The following is a 13,873-nucleotide window of genomic DNA, read 5'->3' as shown; positions in this document are numbered from 1 at the left end:
AACTGAGCGACTTCACTTTCACTTTCTTTATAGTATTTATCCATAGCCAAGACTGTGAACCACAAAAGAACAAAAAACTTTTTTCTTTGACTTTCAATTTGTAGGTCCATTACCTAAAATTGACAAGTATTGATCACCAGTGTTGGTAAAGGGTGGTGAGAGAGGAGACTGAGCTCTGGACTTGGACTTACTTGGATTAAAAATTGTATACAAACTCACCAAATATTACACCTCAGTTTCCTTACCTTCCACACAGGAACAAAGCCTATTTTGTAAGGTTATTAGGAGTTTAAATAAGATAGCATTGAACTTGAAAAAATTAACAAATATTGATTTATTTTTCTATGGTACCATGTGCCCAAATAGTGCACTTCCATTTAGTGCTCAAAATTCTAGGGCTGGAGGAAACTTAACCCTTACTTGTTGTTGTTGTTGTTTAGTCACTAAGTTGTGTCTGACTTCTTGTGATCCCATGGACTGTAGCCTGCCAGGCTCCTCTGTCCATGGGATTTCCAGGCCAGAATACTGGAGTGGGTTGCCATTTCCTTAGCCAGATGATCTTCCCAACCCAGGAACTGAACCCACGTCTCCTGCATTGGCAGGCAGATTCTTTACCGCTGAGCCACCAGGAAGAGCCCCAACTCTTATTTAGCCTAGCCCATTATTCCACAAACATGAAAATACCAAGAGGCCATGCTACGTCTACTGGACACATCATACAATTGTTATATAATTGGGATGACCCTGAGGAGTCTTCTCCTAGCCTAGTATTGTCTTTCCCTAGTAAGAGAAAATTGACCTTCAATCAAATGGTAATAAAATGTTGAAGGGATTGAATGGGACATACAAGTGAGAATCTTCGTAATTCTGGACTTTGGGTTGGTGCTGCTGGGTACCATGATGAATAAAAATATTTTCTTTATCTGAAGTGGCTGCCAGAACTTCATAGCACTGGCTGCATACCAGTCATCTAGAGGAAGTCTTCAAGCTTATCCATACCTGGACTTTACCCAGAGTTTTTAATTCAGGATTTAAACGCTCTTTTGGTCTATGGTACACAGAGGGAGCAGGGATTTGGTCTCTTGACCTGAGGATCAAAAAGAAGGCTTTAGAGAACCTGCTGAAGAGTGATTAAAAATTATCCTACCCATCATTAATTTAACATATATCTGGAGTAAAATGTCTTTTTCAGGTATTGTATTTGACATCATCTGGGAAAAAGAAGAGAAATACAGTATACAGTTAAAGCATGGTGGGCAGAAGATTGGAAATCAAATAACAACAATTTATAATTCCTCCTGAAAGAGATGTAAACAATGTAGAAGCTCCCTGTTTTAAAAGAGCAATAAGCCAGGCAAATTCCAAGTAACAAGTGTGGCAGATCTTTGGGGGGAAAAAAATCAATTTTAGCCCTGGATTTTTATTAATTCTGACTTGCAACTGTGTTCTAACAGTTTGGCTCAAAGATACAGATATAGGTGTATCTATATAGGTGATTTTTTTTTTTAGGTGGAATATATCCATCAATATTTATGGTATAAAAAGTTAGAATTGAGAATTTTTTAAAAATGTATTCTTGATTCATTTTAGAATGACAATAAAATTTTATATATTAACATAAATCATAATTTTATGAGAGATAATTTTAATTTCCCCTCTAAAAAATAGTGATAAAAGCAGCATTGTTTATATATTTTACAAATCTCTTTTGTATCTAGCTTAGGAGACAGTTGAACTCTCATATCTGCTTCTCTTTTGAATCTATTGTGTCATGTTGTTTGGCATAAGTATATGAAGAGAATCATGCAGATATGTAGTTGGAAAAGCGAGGGGTATTTTAGTGGCCTTTTGAGATACTTGTGGAAATTATTCTTTGATACTACACCAGACTTGACAAATATAGTTTCTAAAGGTTGGTTGTAGTGTGGAATCTGAAACTATATCAATAAATAGTTCATACTCATACTCTGTACATTGATGAGAGAATGAGTCAGATTGTGTCTTAGTATTACTAAGAAAATAGTTTTTATCTCATTGAAGACTGTTTTGAGAGTTTCTGCTATAACCCAAAGACAATGATGATTTTACATGCACCTGGCAGGGGTGAGACACCCTTCTTAAACCTTGGATTGAAGAAAACTGAAGAAAATTGAGCTAGATAAACGTCAAGAAACAAAACACCCATTTTGAAGGGATCATATAGCAAAGCTAAGAAGCAGGAAGAATAACTAGACAGATTCAGTTTATAATCCTCCCCCCAAACAAAGTCTTTTTGAACAGAAAACTCTTCAAGGATAGAGTTTACTCATAGTATTGCTAAGGGGACATGCAGAGGAGACTTAGGAAAGAACCTAAAGTAAAGCACCAAAAAATCCTACCCTAAACTCACATGTCCCCACCCTGGACTTCACTTTTGCCATTTTCAAGGTCTTTGTCTCATTGCTGCTGCTGCTGCTAAGTCACTTCAGTCATGTCCAACTCTGTGCCACCCCATGGACTGCAGCCTACCAGGCTTTTCCATCCATGGGATTCTCCAGGCAAGAACACTGGAGTGGGTTGCCATATCCTTCTCCAATGCATGAAAGTGGAAAGTGAAAGTGAAGTTGCTCAGTCGTGTCTGACTCTTAGTGACCCCATGGACTGCAGCCTACCAGGCTCCTCCATCCATGGGATTTTCCGGGCAACAGTACTGGAGTGGGGTGCCATTACCTTCTCCCCTTTGTCTCACATCATCTCCCAAATTACACCAAATTGTTGTGGCTTTCCAGGTGGCCCTAGTGGAAAAGAACCCACTTGCTAATGCAGGAGATGTAAGAGATGCGAGTTCAATCCCTAGGTTGGGAAGATACCCTGGCGAAGGAAAAGGCAACCCATTCCAGTGGAGAATCCCCTGGACAGAGGAGCTTGGTGGGTACAGTCCCATGGGGTTGCAAAAAGTCAGGCATGAATAAAGCTAGCACATTGTATAAAATAAAACACACACTCATTATTTATAATCAGACTTTCAGTTCAGTTCAGCTGCTCCGTCGGGTCCGACTCTTTGAGACCCCCCACAGACTGCAGCACACCAGGCTTCCTGTTCATCCCCAACTTACAGAGCTTACTCAAACTCATGCCCATCTAGTTGGTGATGCAACCCAACCATCTTATCCTTTGTCGTCCCCTTCTCCTGGCTTCAATCTTTCCCAGCATCAGGGTCTTTTCCAGTGAGTCAGTTCTTCGCATCAGGTGGCCAAAGTATTGGAGTTTCAGTTTCAGCATCAGTCCTTCCAATGAATATTCAGGACTGATTTCCTTTAGGATGGACTGGTTGGATCTCCTTGCTGTTCAAGGGACTCTCAAGAGTCTTCTCCAACACCACAGTTCAAAAGCATCAATTCTTCAGCACTTAGCTTTCTTTACAGTTCAACTCTCACATCCATATATGACTACTGGAAAAACTATAGCTTTGACTAGACAGCAAAGTAATGTCTCTGCTTTTTAATATGCTGTCTAGGTTGGTCATAACTTTTCCTCCAAGGAGCAAGTATCTTTTAATTTCATGGCTGCAGTCACCATCTGCAGTGATTTTGGAGCCCCCCAAAATAAAGTCTGTCACTGTTTCCATTGTTTCCCCATCTGTTCGCCATGAAGTGATGGGACCAGATGCCATGATCTTAGTTTTCTGAATGTTGAGTTTAAAGCCAACTTTTTCACTCTGTTCTTTAACTTTCATCAAGAGGCTCTTTAGTTTCTCTTCTCTTTCTGCCATAAGGGTGGTGTCATCTGCATATCTGAGGTTATTGATATTTCTCCCGGCAATCTTGATTCCAGCTTGTGCTTCATCCAGCCCGGCATTTCTCATGATATACTCTGCATATAAGTTAAATAAGCAGGGTGACAATATACAGCCTTGATGTACTCCTTTCCCAATTTTCAAGCAGTCCATTGTTCCATGTCTGGTTCTGTTGCTTCTTGACCTGTATATAGATTTCTCATGAGGCAGGTAAGATAGTCTGGTATTTCCATCTCTTAAGAATTTTCCATAGTTTGTTATGATCCACACAAAGGCTTTGGTATAGTCAATAAAGCAGAAGTACATGTTTTTATGGAATTCTCTTGCTTTTTCAATGATCCAGCAGATGTTGGCAATTTGATCTCTGGTTCCTCTGCCTTTGTAAATCCAGCTTAAACATCTGTAACTTCTTGGTTCACATACTGTTGAAGCTTCACTTGGAGAATTTTGAGCATTACTTTGCTGGCATGGGGCTTCCCTGATAGCTCAATTGGTAAAGAATCCACCTGCAATGCAGGAGACCCCAGTTCAATTCCTGGGTTGGGAAGATCCACTGGAGAAGGGGTAGGCTACCCACTCCAGTATTCTTGGCCTTCCCTTGTGGCTCAGCTAGTAGTAAAGAATATGCCTGCAGTGCAGGATACCTGGGTTTGATCCCTGGGTTGGGAAGATCCCATGGAGAAGGGAAAGGCTACCCATTCCAGTATTCTGGCCTCGAGAATTCCATGGACTGGGGTCATAAAGAGTCAGACATGGCTCAGTCACTTTCACTTTGACTTTGCTAGTATGTGAGATGAGTGCAATTGGGTGGTAGTTTGAACATTCTTGGCATTGCCTTTGTTTGCGATTGGAATGAAAACTGACCTTTTCCAATCCTGTGGCCACTGCTGAGTTTTCCAGATTTGTTGGCATATTGAGTGCAGCACTTTCACAGCATTGTATTTTAGGATTTGAAATAGCTCAACTGGAATTCCATTACCTCCACTAGCTTTGTTCATAGTGATGCTTCCCAAGGCCCACCTGACTTCACATTCCAGGATGTCTGGCTCTAGGTGAGTGATCACACCATCGTGGTTATCAGGGTCATTAAGATCTTTTTTGTGTAGTTCTTCTGTGTATTCTTGCCACCTCTGTTTAATATCTTCTGCTTCTGTTAGGTTCATACCATTCCTGCCCTTTAATGTGCCCATCTTTGCATGAAATGTTCCCTTGGTATTCTAATTTTCTTGAAGAGATCTCTAGTCTTTCCCATTCTGTTGTTTTCCTCTATTTCTTTGCATTGATTGCTGAAGAAGGCTTTCTTATCTCATCTTGCTATTCTTTGGAACTCTGCATTCAGTTGGGTATATCTTTCCTTTTCTCCTTTGCCTTTTGCTTCTCTTCTTTTTGCTGCATCTCAAAACTGCACCACAGAAAAGGAGGGAATACACAGCAGGCCAAAGCCAAAGATCACCCTGAAAGTCTGAAAGTGTTAGTTGCTCAGTTGTCTGTAACTCTTTGCAACCCCATGGACTGTAGCCGCGAGGCTCCTTTGTCCATGGGATTCTCCAGGCAAGAACAGTGGAGTGGGTAGTGATTCCCTTCTCCAGGGGATCTTCTCAACCTAGGGATCAAACCCAGGTCTCCTGCATTGCAGGCAGATTCTTTACCATCTGAGCCACCAGGGAAGCCCCAAAGATTACCCTAATGAATGGTTTTGGTAGAAAATTATAGTTTCTGAAAAATCTTGACCTGGGTATTAATGAAAGTTATCCTTAGGTCACATTCTACCATGTGTACCAAGAGACATAAAATCATGTATTCACTCTTTTCTGTTAGGTTGATAAAGTTCAAGTTCTCTGTCCCTTAGGTGCTCTGACAACCACCTTACATGAAAAATCAACCAGAAACTAAAACCAAAGTCTGGTCACAAGCCTGTTTAGAGATCAGCCTCAGGTGCCATCTCTAAGGGTATAGTCAAGAGGACTCACCAGATTCACAGTTCTACCAAAATTGTTGTTCTGTCCCCAGTGAATTCCTCCTCTTCCAGTCCAATGATATACTTTTTATTTTAGTCTTCCTTACTCCTGAAATTGATGCTATTGGCCTGTCCCATGACTATTGAAACAGTTTTCTCCACTGCGTCTAGTTCACTACTCTCCATGGATTTCCTCTGGCTTTGCCTCTTGCTTGATCATTCTTCTCCTTACTCCTAAAATGTTGGCATTTCTAAGGCCTGCCCTTTATTTCCCACCTCTTTTGTCCTCCCAGGATGATTAATTCTGTTCTCAAAGCACTCTTATGACTCTTAAAATGTACCATTTTTTGAGCAATTATATGTTGAGAACTGTTTTTATTTCTTCATATTTTTTAATCTCACTTAAATCTTATAACAACCTTGAAAGGCTCTTAATAGTATTCCTGTTTTACTCCAAAATGTTACATTCCTTGTTCAAATCACAGCTTGAAAGATCTGGGATTTGGTCTTAGATATGACTACAAACTATTGTTTTAAACTTACCATACGCCACCCAATATAATACCAACCCCAGTTTTGGTCTTAGACCAGAGACCAGAGCTTTTCACCTTTAGGGCACTACAGAGACATCAGTAAAAGTGTTTTAAATAGAGATGCTCTTTGTCCTTTTTCACTGTTACTGAATAAAAAATCTTGGTAGATGGTTTTGATGCATGCTGTTAATACAATGATTAACTTGATACTTATGTTCAACTTTCTGTTGGGTCATCACCTAGATGCCTACCAGAAACTTTGACTTTGACATCAACAAACTGAACCTACATTCTCTCAAATCTCCCCTTCTTGTATTTCAGATATTGTTAATATGTCCCCATTCACACAAAGATAGACATTTGGGAGTCATCCTGGAATCCTTCTGCTCCTTCATTTTCCTTATCCTCTTGGCTGCAAATCCTATGGAATTTAGTTGGGAGATGTCTGTACTGCTGCTTCCATTACCTGTCACCTCCAAACTAGTCTCCTTGCTTTTAGTCTCTCCACACTACAGTTCCATCCTACATCTTACTGCCTTCTTAATTTTTTTAAGAAGTGTCTTTTACCATGTTAATCATTCTTTTATTGACTTACACAAAGGGAAGTGAGTTTTAAATTGCAGTCAAAATATCACAAAGCAAAACCATGGCAATTTAATGATGTATTGGGTATTTTCAAATTTTATCTTCTGCTATTTGACCTTTGAACTGTATTTCAGATGTGAGCAGATGCCGGTGGTACTTTTAGGAAATCATGAGAGAAGACTGAAGATGAGAGGGTTAAACATGAAGATTTCTGTTTTTCCCATTCTGAATTGTAATGCTTGTAAGTGAAAGTCGCTCAGTTGTGTCCAACTCTTTGTGACCCCGTGGACTATACAGGGGGATTCTCCAGGCCAAAATACTGGAGTGGGTAGCCTTTCCCTTCTCCAGGGGATCTTCCTAACCCAGGGATCAAACCCAGGTATCCCACATTGTGGGTGGATTCTTTACCAGCTAAGCCACAAGGGAAGGCCAAGAATACTGGAGTGGGTAGCCTATCCCTTCTCCAGCAGATATTCCTGACCCAGGAATCGAACTGGGGTCTCCTGTGTTGCAGGCAGATTCTTTACCAACTGAGCTATCAGGGAAGCCCCAATGCTTGTAAAGAGAATCCCTATAAGTAGTTGTATTGAAATGAAGAGAAACAAGGAATCAGACATCTAGGCTAAGTGCTCAGTTGCTTAATTGTGTCTCACTCTTTGGAACCCATGGACTATAGCCTGCCGGGCTCCTTTGTCCCATGGAATTTCCCAGGCAAGAATACTGGAGTGGGTTGTCATTTCCTTCACCGGGGCTCTTCCCAACCCAGAGATCTAACGCACATCTCCTGCACCTCATGCATTGGCAGGCAGGTTCTTTACCACTGTACCACCTGGGACACCCAAGTGTCAACCTTTCTATTGATACGATTTAAATGGTAAGCTCTGCCTTGAAGGTATCAACATTTGGATATGTTTATGAATTAGTTGGTAATCCAGTTGTGTTTTTCAACTTGTGGGCCAGATCTGGGGAGTCTGGCAATTTTATAGCAAGGAATTAGTGAATGTGGTTGCTGCTGTTTCATTGTCTACAAGTAATGTAATTGATACATCCATAAAATGTTTTTCAAGTGAATATAATGGTGAATGAAATATAAACTTAATGTGTGACTAAAGTCACAGTCGGTTGTTTCATTATACATTTTGCTGTCAATGGATAGCCAATTACAACCACTCTGATGTGACTTGTTTAAAATTTAAGTTAGGAAGAGTTCCACATGCTTGAAAGGGTTAACAAGCATTGATTTAGTTGATACACAGCTCAAAAATGTACAGTTTTTAAAATATTTCAAGTGGAAATGCTGAAATGAAGATGGATATAGTATTCTGGAATTTCTGGAAAGATCTAAGTTTACAATATAAATTTGGGCATCAGCATGCAAATATTTTTAGTCATGATACTAGATTAGATTACTGAGTGAATAATGACTGTGGATTAAGAAAATAATAATAAGGGTGTCCAAGGACTAAACTGTAGGGCTCTCTGGTATTAAGGAATCAAGATGATGATAAAGAACCAGCAAAGCAGACATAGTGCCTAGTAAAAAGAGATGGAAATGAAGAGAATATGAATCCTGAAAGCGAAGCATTTAAAGGACAATGATTGACTCTCAAATGTTGCTAAAAGGTCAACTAAGGTGAGGACTAAGAAATGACCCTTGGACTTAGAAATGTGAGGGTATTGGTGATTCTGAGACAATAGTAACTTCTGTGGCATGTGGGAGAGAAGTCCTTTTGGAGTGAGTGTAGAAGAAAGTTGGAGATGGGGAATTTCAGCCATTGGAAGAATTTTGCTGTGAGGTTAAAAAGAGAGATGGAGCAGTAGACAGAGAAATAGAATTACAGAGTCAAGAATTTGTTGCTGTTTGTTAAGGTGAGAGAAATAATAGCGTGATCACATACTGAGGGAAAAGTTCCTGGAGAGAACCATTTCGGCTGTGTTAATACTACTAATTAGTCCCTTCCTGGTTTTAAGCTGGATTACATATTCTTATAATTACATGTCTATTTTTAGTCATTAAGCTTTAGACTCCTAGGACTGCTGAATGCTGTTTCAGTGAACTGCCTCTACCCTTCCTTCAAAGCACTGTTTGTTCAGGTCAACAGCAACGTCCTCATTAAGAGAGCTAATGGTTAATTTTCTGCTCCATAACTCCTTAATGCGATGATTTTGACCCCTCCTCCTACTTGTTGCAGCTCTTCCGTCAGCCTTCAGGCCAGCACTCTCTCCCGACTCTTCTTTCCCTAACCTCTACACCTTCTCAGTCCGTTTCGCTGGCTTCTGCCCTGCCCGCCTCTTCAGTGTTGGCATCTCCAAGGCCTTGCCTTTGAGTGTTCTCTCTCATGTACTCCCTCCCACAATTATCACGTCCAATCCTTTGGTTTCAGTTTTTACCTCTGTTCGTGGTTCAATAATCTATGTAATAATAATAGCATATAACATTTACTGAGAATTTACTATTATGTGTCAGGCACTTTGCTAATTCTTTACCTGCCTTGTCTGCCTTCCACCCACACTAAAAACTCCTCTGAGTATTACTATTCTCATTTTCAAATGGGGAAATTTTTGCTCTGAATTTTGCCCCAATCCCAGGGAGTTAGCAAATGGCAGAGCTTTGACTGAACTTACTGTCTGACTCTAAAGCTATTGTAGTTACTATGCTTTATTGTCATCTAAAAGTCTAACTCGGATCTTCCTAGTTTTAAACTGGCATATCCATCCAACTGCCTAATGGACATAGCTCAGGCCACCGCTCCAGTATTCTTGCCTGGAGAATCCCATGGACAGAGAAGCCTGGCAGGCTCCAGTCCATTGGGTCACAAAGAGGTGGACACGACTAAAGTAACTTAGCATGCATGCAGGCATTTCTATCTTAATAGGCACTAACCTAAACATATCCCAACCTCTTCCCTGCCCTGCAGATGCCCCTGTTCTAATATTTCCTCCTCTGATATTCCTTATTTCCTATTATGGTTTCTCCTTCAATCCAGTGCCCAAGTTTAGACTGTTCTGGATTTTCCCTCTCCCTCTCCCTCATACCCACTGTCTCCACATTCATCAGGTTCTGCATCCCAGCACCGCTGACATTCTCCTCTGCTTTCTCATTGACTTCCTGCTAGTAGGCTCCCCATTGCAGTTGGTTCTCCCCACAATTGTTGTGGTTAGCTCTTGAAAAAGTCAATCTGATCATTTCATTGCACTTATGAATGTCTCATGACCCTTGCCACCTCCATTGTCCTTTCCATTCTATTTACAACATCACTCTATACTTGTCCTTGCCACTCTCGCCTATCAGAGGCACCAAGAACACACATGATGAATTATTAATATATGATATATGTGGACGCTCTTATATGCTGAAGAACACAAAATGAGTTTCAAAGTCTTCACCGAATTTTAAGTGGCTTATCACATATATCTCAGTCAACGGAAGGCTAATATACAACTACTGTTATATGTATAAACTGCTCAATATTTTGACATTTAAAAAGACATTCTTGTTTAGAACTACATACCAACAAGATTATTCTCATGTGAAACTCTTGTTTTAATTAATATTCTCAGCTAGAGCTGTTCTCTGGCTGGGGATCCTGCATATAGGGGATATTGATTTTACATAACAGAGTTGGGTAAAATGTGAGTGACAGAGTGGGGATGGGCAAGTGGGAACAGAGAAGGATGAGGACACCTATACCAGAGTCTTTTCAAAACAGGAGTAGAAGGAACTATCTCTACATCCTTAATAGCTGAACTAAAACAATTTTAAAAGTGACTCTGTTCCTTTGTTAGCTTCCAATAAAAAATGCAAGTCAAGACCGGAAAAGAGATTATACTTGATAATATGCTATATTTTAACACAGCACAACCTGGATCTCACTTGTACCCTGACATAAAAAGGATAATCTTCTTAAATAGATCAGTCTCCCAGACAAGAGGCCATGTAAGGTTGTGGACAAGGGATTCTGGGTTCGGATCCCTTTGAGATCAAATCCTGATAACTCTGTGATCCCAAGTCCTGTCCTATCTCTGATTCTCAATTATCTTTAAATAAGGGGAAATCTTATTTGAAAGGTAAATGTAAGGGTTTCTTAGATGAGAAATTAACACTTACTGATCTGAACTCCTACACTGGAATGCTGTAAATAGCTCATGTCTGTTTAATTTTAACAGAATTGTAAGAGTAGAAGAAACACCAAAGTTTGTTTATTTCAGCCTCATTATTTTACAGATGTGGAAACCCAAGAAGATCAAGAGACATAAACTATTCGTATACTTGTGAATAGACTTCATTATTCTAGTTTCCTAACCTAGCATCATTAACATGCTTTGATGTGTTAGGTAGGTAGAATAGGGAAAAGGAGTCCAAAATGGCTGTGGCTAAAAGACAAGGAAGGTCAAAGGAAGGTCCGAGGACCAGAGTGAAAACTTCAGGCAGAACAAACAGCACTCCTGGCTAAGCCCAATTTGCATAGGGCAGGCCCAGGTGGAAGAAAAAACATATAAAAGGAGGAGCCAAAGCGCTTTCTCTCAGACTCTCTGTCCCGCGTGCATGCGCGCGCTCTCTCTCTCTCTTTCTCTCTCTCTCTTTCTCTCTCTCTCTCTCTCTCTCTTTCTCCCTCCCCACACACTCCTCCACTCTCTTCTCTTCGAGTCTTGGATTCTCCTGCTATCTTATAAATAAAATAGAGCTGTAACACTGATTTGCCTAAGAGCTGTAACATGGTTTGTCCAAGACCCGAGAGCTGTGATGCACCGAGGGCTTTAATGTCCGTTGCTCCAAATCTTTGTTGTGATGAGACAAAAGAACCGAGGAACATACACTCGCGTGACAGATGGGACTGTTAGGAACTCACAGCTAGCTAGGAGACTCATACCTCTACTCAGTTACCAACATTATAAGGCTGGAACATCAGCTGTAAGTCAAGTGCCAGCCATAGGAAGGAAGGATTCATTTTCCTGAGGACCACAAGGAAAGCTTCATCTGGTTCATTATAGAGAGTGGAGAACATTCTATTCTTCTCACTTATTCCACTGCAACTCACCATTACTAAATTCAACAGGAATTTACTTTAAGGTGTTATTAACATCAATGAAGCTTTTTATTATCATGTACTTTTTCTTAGTCAATAAATACCCAAGGAAAGGTACTATCATGTAATTGTCTAACAATTATATAGTTTTTAAATTCTAGAAAATGGACCTACCTACAAAAAGATTGAGCAAAAACAATTTAGTAGATATTTAAAAGATATTTAAAGACTTTATTTTAATTAATGCTCTCAAGGCTTAACAAATACAGTCTTGTGTTGCCAATTACATTTTGGGGATGGGGAACAGGTATACAGGTTTTACTTGACAGAGGAGGTTTTTATTCTGATTCCTTAGGGACTGAAGGTCAAATAATTTTAAATGCTCCCTGGCAGCTTTTAGCATGAGATTTCAGTATTCGATAATGAGATAAGATCATTTTCTCAGAATGAGATGAGACATGGGAAAACAGGCCAACATAATTTAGTTTTAATTTGCATTGGATAATTGAGAGAATATGAATCATTTTCCACGCTAGTTTGTTGTTGATGTTTAGTTGCTAAGTCACATCCAACTCTTTGTGACCCTATGGACTGTAAACCCACCAGGCTCCCCTGTCCGTGGGATTTCTCAGAATATTGGAATGGATTGCCATTTCCTTCTCCAGAGGATCTTCCCCACCCAGGGATAGAACCCACGTCCCTTGCATTGGCAGGTGGATTCTTTATGGCTGAGCCATCTAGGAAGCTTCCACTGTAGTCTAATCCACCACAAACTCAGTGTTATGACTTAAGACCGATGTGTGGGGTCAGGCTGTGATAGGAAGCAGATGGCACACTCCAGTTAGGACTGATCAGAAGTGTGGACAGGGTTTGGGAAAGCAGGATGGCTCGGCACCTCAGGGCTAGGCCTGAAGGAGGTGAGGAGGTAGCAGTGCCTGGAATCTGCCGGTAAGGAGGAAAAGCGGGTCAGCAGACAGGAGCTGCAGGAGAGGAGCTCTGTGGTGGGTGAGGCAGGAAAAGAGATGACCTTCTTCTTCCCACCCTCTGCAGCTCCTTGAAGTAGAACCATTTGGCCACTCCCAGTGAAAGAGGAGGGCAGGGAAGCCAGGGCATAAGCTTGAAAGTGGCTCTGAAGGGACAAGCAAAAGATATCCAGTACAGTACCACCAACCACACCAGGTAACATATCAAATGAAATCTGTCTTCTGCTACCTAGATGAGGTGGAAAGGGAAATGGAATTTATACTATTATGATTCAATTCTTTATGATTTAATTCATACAGTATGTGTGTGGCTAAATCCCTCAATTTCTCTTATTTTTACATTGTAAAATGTGGGTAGAAAACCTACTTTCCAAATTGTCCTTAGGTTTGAGATAATACTAATATATAGAATATCTGTGTGTGCTCAGTTGCTCAGTCAGTCTGACTCTGCAACCACATGGACTGTAGCCCACCAGGCTCCTCTGTCCATGGGATTTTCTAGGCAAGAATACTGGAGTGGGTTGCCTTTTCCTACTCCAAGGGATCTTCCCGACCCAGGTATTGAACCTGAGTCTCTTAAGTCTCCTGCATTGGCAGGAGGATTCTTTACACTAAGCCACCTGGGAAACCTGTAGTATACAGAATAGGACGTAGCAAAGTCTATTTGATGTTGAAAAGTTTAGGGAAATAAAGAACTTAGTCCTCTATCATCTTTGCCATCAACTAGTGTCTACTACATGCTCTGTTCTTAGGGAATGTATATCCTTGGCAATTACTGAACTAGTTGGGAATGTATTACATGAGGATATCAAACCTGTATCCTTGACAAGCATTGACTGTAGTCTGATCTCAGTATGTCTCTGCACATGTAATTTTACTATTAATTTATTTTGGTGCTGATGTGACCAATAAAATACAGATTTATCATAGAGTGTTATGAAGTCATGGGGCCTCGTTTGTTTTTATCACAGCACGTTTTCTCTATCAAAGAGACACTAAAAGCGTGCCACCTT

At 40.5% G+C, this 13,873-nt stretch overlaps 1 long non-coding RNA gene across 1 annotated transcript in view; it reads left to right on the top strand.

Moving 5' to 3' along the window:
- The window catches only part of LOC129658932 (uncharacterized), a 52,087-nt gene extending 38,347 nt beyond the window's left edge, over positions 1-13,740 (top strand). Inside the window, exons 3-6 of the long non-coding RNA XR_008717599.1 lie at positions 6,985-7,091; positions 7,656-7,724; positions 8,341-8,483; positions 12,928-13,740. This is a non-coding gene — a long non-coding RNA (uncharacterized LOC129658932). The remainder of the gene's footprint in view (positions 1-6,984; positions 7,092-7,655; positions 7,725-8,340; positions 8,484-12,927) is intronic.
- Positions 13,741-13,873: the final 133 nt, after the last annotated feature.

Source organism: Bubalus kerabau, chromosome 8 (genome assembly GCF_029407905.1).
Source record: "Bubalus kerabau isolate K-KA32 ecotype Philippines breed swamp buffalo chromosome 8, PCC_UOA_SB_1v2, whole genome shotgun sequence".
In the NCBI taxonomy this organism is placed as follows: Eukaryota; Metazoa; Chordata; class Mammalia; order Artiodactyla; family Bovidae; genus Bubalus; species Bubalus kerabau.
This window is presented reverse-complemented; position numbering and strand designations above follow the sequence as displayed.